Source organism: Nuphar pumila, chromosome 17, assembly GCF_984573655.1.
Source record: "Nuphar pumila chromosome 17, dmNupPumi1.hap1.1, whole genome shotgun sequence".
NCBI classification, from domain to species: domain Eukaryota; kingdom Viridiplantae; phylum Streptophyta; class Magnoliopsida; order Nymphaeales; family Nymphaeaceae; genus Nuphar; species Nuphar pumila.
In genome coordinates, this window is record NC_143265.1 from 78471856 (window position 1) to 78477933 (window position 6078).

The following is a 6078-nucleotide window of genomic DNA, read 5'->3' on the forward strand; positions in this document are numbered from 1 at the left end:
GGTACCAAAGAAAAAAAAATGAGCAATTCATTTTTTTGAAGTGGTAGAAGATGAATTTAGACAAATACCCCATCCTCCCAAAAATAGCACGGCATTTTTTCTATTTCTATTTCTATTTCATCAGTGCCATTTGAATCCACATTTAGCACTGGCAGAATGGTGCTTAGTGATGCTAGATGTTCATTGAACCCAAAAGTGGTTTAAGCATTGATATGCAATCAAAGTTGGTTAAAAGCTTAGACATCTGAAATTTCAAGTGCAAGGTAATGCATTTATTCAAAATTGATCATGTGGTTGTATGATATATTGTTGTTTTTTATAACATAGTCTTTAATAATATTGAAACATTAACAAATTTTTTTTAATTATATATAGTTTGATGGCACACTCATTGGAGAATGATGGTTCAAATTTAGATTGCTAGGTGAGATTAAAGAATTTGCTACTCATATTTACCAATGTTTATCTTTGTATGCTTATTATCTACTTTTATTTTTTGGTTAAACCAATTGTTGATATTTTAGGTAAAATGACAATGACAATGGGAGTGAGGATGGCTTTTTGGACTTTTACTGTGTATAGTATCATTCTTCGATAATTTTGTTAATATAATTTATTTTGTTAAAGGCTCGCTACTTGTTAGAATATTTATGATTTATCTTCTTCTTTGCTTTTAGATTTATCGACATTTTATAAAGAAAGAACAAGACAAGTTGGAGAAGAATGATGACTCTACCAAGGATGCATGCTTATCTTTAGTGATGGACATGCTAAGTGCCTAAGATTCAAATAGCCATTACAAGGAAAATAATGAAAATGTGTGACTTTCAAAAGGAAAAGTTGAAAGGATTCATCCAATTAAATGCTCAAATAGTGTCACTCGTGACACTTAGACATATGGTCAAACTATGAATTATTTATTTTTAGCTGCACATTTTATTGATAACAATTGAATGATGTAAAGTAAAATGTTAAGTTTTTCTCAAATTTCATCACCCTATAATGTTGTTAACATGACATTATGTTTGAAAAAATCTTTTATGGATTGGAGCATTGAATCAAAGTTAATGAGCTTATGTAGACAATGTAAATGCAAATGATTGTATTGCATCAGATTTGAGAGAAATAATATTAGGTAAATATTTGATTTCTTTCAATAAAAAATGGTTTCATATTCACTGTACTGCTCACATTATTAATCTCATTGTTAAAGATGGTTTGAAAGAAGTAAAACACATAGTTGAAGAATTTTGTATTGTTGTTAAGCATGATAAGGGGTTAGAAAAACTATAGATTTCATTTAAAGAAGCTAAAGAGAAGGTAAAGATTCTCATAACAAGAAAATTATGTTATGATGTTGAGACTAGATGGAATTTCACTTTTTTTTATGTTAGAACGTGTTATACAATATAAAAAAGTATTTATATGGTTGAAATATAAAGATTCTTCTGAATTTAAGAATTTTTCATCTTTATATGCATGGGATGTAGTTGAAAAACTTTGCAAAATTTTAGAAGTATTTTATCATATTACACTTGCTATTTTGGGATTAAGCATGTGACAACTCATTTTTTTTTCATGAAATATGCAAGTTGCACATCCTTTTGAAACTTGAATGTTTAGTACTTCAAATGTTGAAATTTTAAAAATATAGCTTGTACAATGAAGGCAATTTTTTATATGTATTAGAATAAAATAAATAATTTTTTGGCATTTGTTGTGATGTTGGATCCTCCCTTCAAGATCTTGTCTTTGAAATACACAAATAATACATGAAAAGGAAGGTAAAGAACATGCTCAGAATGTGAAAGGTGCATTAGATTACCTATATATGAAGTATGAAACAACTGATGCTACTACTTCTGGAATCAGCTAGTAGCAATGCTGATGTAGTGATTGATGATGATGATGATGATGGTCATGTAATTAGTCTTGTTGAATATTATAAGCAAAACGAGAGTAGTCAACCCATGAAGTTAGAAGTAGTATTGTATTTAGAAGATCCATTGGTGCCAAAGAACAAAAAAGAATTGAGCAATTCAACTTTTTGAAGGGGTAGAAGATGAATTTAAACAAATACCCCCATTCTCTCAAAAATAGCACAGGACATTTTTTCTATTTCATCAATGCCATCTAAATCCACATTTAGCACTAGCAGGAGGGTGCTTAGTAATGCTAGATGTTCATTGAACCCAAAAGTGGTTCAAGAATTGATATGCACTTAAAGTTGGTTAAAAGCTTAGACATCTGAAACTTCAAGTGCAAGGTAATGCATTTATTCAAAATTGATCATGTGGTTGTATGATATATTAATTTTTTTATAACATAGTCTTTAATATTATTGAAACATTAACATTTTTTTTATTTTATTTTAATTATATATAGTTTGATGGCACACTCATTGGAGAATGATGGTTCAAACTTAGATTGCTAGGTGAGATTAAAGAATTTGCTACTCATATTTATCAATGCTTATCTTTGTATGATTATTATCTACTTTTGTTTTTTGGTTAAACCAATGTTGATATTTTAAGTAAAATGACAATGACAATGGGAGTGAGCGTGGCGTTTTGGACTTTTACTGTGTATAGTATCATTTTTCAATAATTTTGTTAATATAATTTATTTTGTTAAAAGCTCTCTACTTGTTAGAACATTTATGATTTATCCTCTTGTTTGCTTTCAGATTTGTCGACATTTTATAAAGAGCAAGACAATTTGGAGAAGAATGATGACTCTACCAAGCATGCATGCTTATCTTTAGTGATGGACATGCTAAGAGCCTAAGATTGACTTATTTTTTTGTATTTTTTATTTGAAACTTTTAGTAGTTTTTGTGGTACGGTGGCTTGGCGGTTTGACTAGTTTTTTATATATTTTTTTTGAAACTTTAAGTTTGGTGGTATGAAGCTTTGGCCGCTTGACTAGTTTTTTTTTTGTATTTCATTGGAACTTTAGTATTTATGGATGTTTCTAATGTATTGTGGTGGTTTGAATGAATGTCTATTATAGGTGGTGCTTCGACTACATTTTTTGTTTTCATGATCTTGCATGTAACTAACATAATTGCAGTTAAGTTGGTGCGGCGTGCTTCTTCACGAGTTCTTAAAAAATGTAATTTGCATATTCTTTTTTCTTGTATCTTCAAATCTTTTGAGTTTTGAGCAGGTTGAAAAGACCTAAAGCTTGTCAATGGCAAGTGAAGGGGTAGGATATGTTTGTAATCGTGGCTATAAATGTTAGTCTTCATGAAATAGTCATTTTGGAATCCATTGTGTTTTAATATCACCCCAAATCAAGAAAGGTTAAACTAGAATATGTAGGTTATCTTGAGTTGTGATTTTGATTTTGGCTTCTATTTCTTCAGACTTTTGTAGGTTCATTGTTGCATGCAAGAATTCACTAAAAGTCATTACTCTTGCTCGTTGTTTATGGCTTGCATAATTGCTATGGCTCAAACATCTTTAGCTTTTGACTCCAGGTGGTACTAGCAGCTCAGTTTTTCTGTTTTTTTTGTCAAGAAAAGTAATTTTTGACAATATTTATATTTGGAGCAGTTGGCACATTCATATCTTTTTGCATAATCACAGTTGGATCAATATTTAGTTTGAACTTTGAAGCACACTTAAATTATGATATCAGGATGAACCTTTTAAGAATTTTTTTTGGATAGTCAAGCTGGGGTTAGGCAGACCCCTACCAATTCATTGAAAAAACATGAAAATTATTACAATCATTTACACAAAAATGAGTGCCAGTCAGGGGTCTGATCTTTCCAAGATTGGATCAAACCCCCTCGGGCAAGAAAAGCTAAATTTCTACTCAGACTGTTAGCTATATAAGAATGGTATCAAATTTTTAATCTGTCAAAACTATACAGATAATCAATCAAAACTGAAGTTATGTGGACCGAGCTATCTCTGCCTTCCAATCTGCGATTTAGAACAGTTGCAATATCTGCCCTGCTCTTTTCAATGATAACTTTCTGATCTATTCGGGATTCTTTGATTATGCCACTCTTTTTCTGATGCAACATGCACTTAACACCTTGCCTTCATGAGACTGCAGCAGATGCCCAACACACCAGCCTGCCTTATATATGCTACTTATATTCTGCCTGTACCATCCTTGGGGTGGGACTGACCAGTCTCTCAGGTGTCTCCATTACATGCTACCTCTGAAACAGAGGCCCCCAGAATTACGACAACCTGCTCTCTAGCTGTTCTGATCATTTCATATAAAAACTGTTCCTGGGATTTACCTTTACTCCCAAGTATACTGCTGTTGCCATATTTGCCATATGACAATGGGAAACGTAGCAGCCCAACTACACTGCACTCTTTTATCTTTAAATTTCCTGCAGCCCACCTAAGCAACCTTTTAAGGACTTAGCAACTTGTAATCCAAGTTCTTTTACAATGGATGAGTGCAAAGCTAAATTGTCTTTTATACTGAGAAGCACTTTATTTATATTGTTTTCATAAAAAATAACACTTGTATTTTGATTTTTGAGGATTATAGGCTAGTTTGTTATCTTCAACATCTAATTTTATTGGTAATTATAACTTGAGTTAGCCTATGACAGTAACAACAGTTGTTAAAAAACATAGGCACATTTGCTGCAAGATAAGGAGATTATCTATTTATCTTCCAGCTGGTAAAATAGCTAATGAGGGAAATAGTTTATGGCAGAATGATGCAGTGTTCAATTTTTCTCTGTTGGACTGGTTAGTTCGTAGGGCGTGGGGTGATTATGCCAATTTTTTTTTTTTTTGAAAAAACAAAGCAAGTCCAGCCCGACCCGACCCGGCCCAGCCAGCCCAATAGGCTCACTTGCCAATGGGCCGGTCCGAACCAGGCTTTTGGCCCAGCCCGCCAATTGACTGTCCGGGCTTTGACCAGGCCGGGCCGGCCTGTTGCCCACCCCTAGTCTTCGGTATTGTAAATGAAAAATCCAAACCTACTTGATCCTGACCCAAAATGGTTCTACATAATGTAATACTGAACCAACTTGACCTGATTATCTGCCTGAACCCGTTTTATATGTTAACCGACCCCAACCAAACTGGTTGAAACTTCGCCCACTATTAGAACCCGAACCCATTTTTTAATATGATATATAATTGATATTTTTTTTCAAGTTAAAATGATTGGTTGGTATCGAGCTATTCTTTTTATATTTAGATTTTTGGCACTATTAAATATAGTTAATAATCTTCTCATTTGTTAGCATATAATCTTTTTAATGAAGAGCTGATTCCATTAATTTACATATTTTTTTATTCATGGGCAATTAGATCTAAAATACCAATCATATCAAGACTCGAGCTGAAACCCAAACCCGTTAACCCATATGGATCAACATTTTTCATGCTATACCCAGACCTGAACCTGGACTCTAATCAAAATGGGTCAAGTCTGATTCTAAGTCTTACAGCCAATTAAAAAAAATGGGTCTATTGAAGACTCAATCCGATATATACCTGAACCCGTTTACCAATATGAGTCCAAAATTTTCAGCTGTACCCTAACACAGATTAGACTGAGTTGGGTTTGGGTCTAACTCTTAGACCCGATTTAGAATCAGGTCTGATAAGACCCAATCGGTCTACACCCTTACAAGTAATTAAGGGTGTGTTCTAGTGCATGGGATCTTTAATTAAAAAACAATTTAAGATTCTTCACAAGCCAATATCTAACACGGATCCAACGAGAGAGAGAGAGAGAGAGAGAGAGAGAGAGAGAGAGAGAGAGAGAGAGAGAGAGAGAGAGAGAGAGATTCTTATCAGATATACTGCTGTCAACGGGTAAAATGGGTGGGTTTCAGACCCGGATCCGACTAAGTGGTGCGGGTATCAGATCTAGACTCAGGTCAAACTGGATTTTTTCATAAGAAACCATTATCCAGATCCGATAAGAATTACATAAACCAGACCCAGTCCATACCCATTAAAATAATATTTTTAAAGTTTTCTCATTGAAAATTTATGGATCTTAATCGAAACTCGGGTCGGACCTGCATTTAGTATAAAATTTCATAAACCATACCCAACCCATTTAATAATCGAACCTTATGGG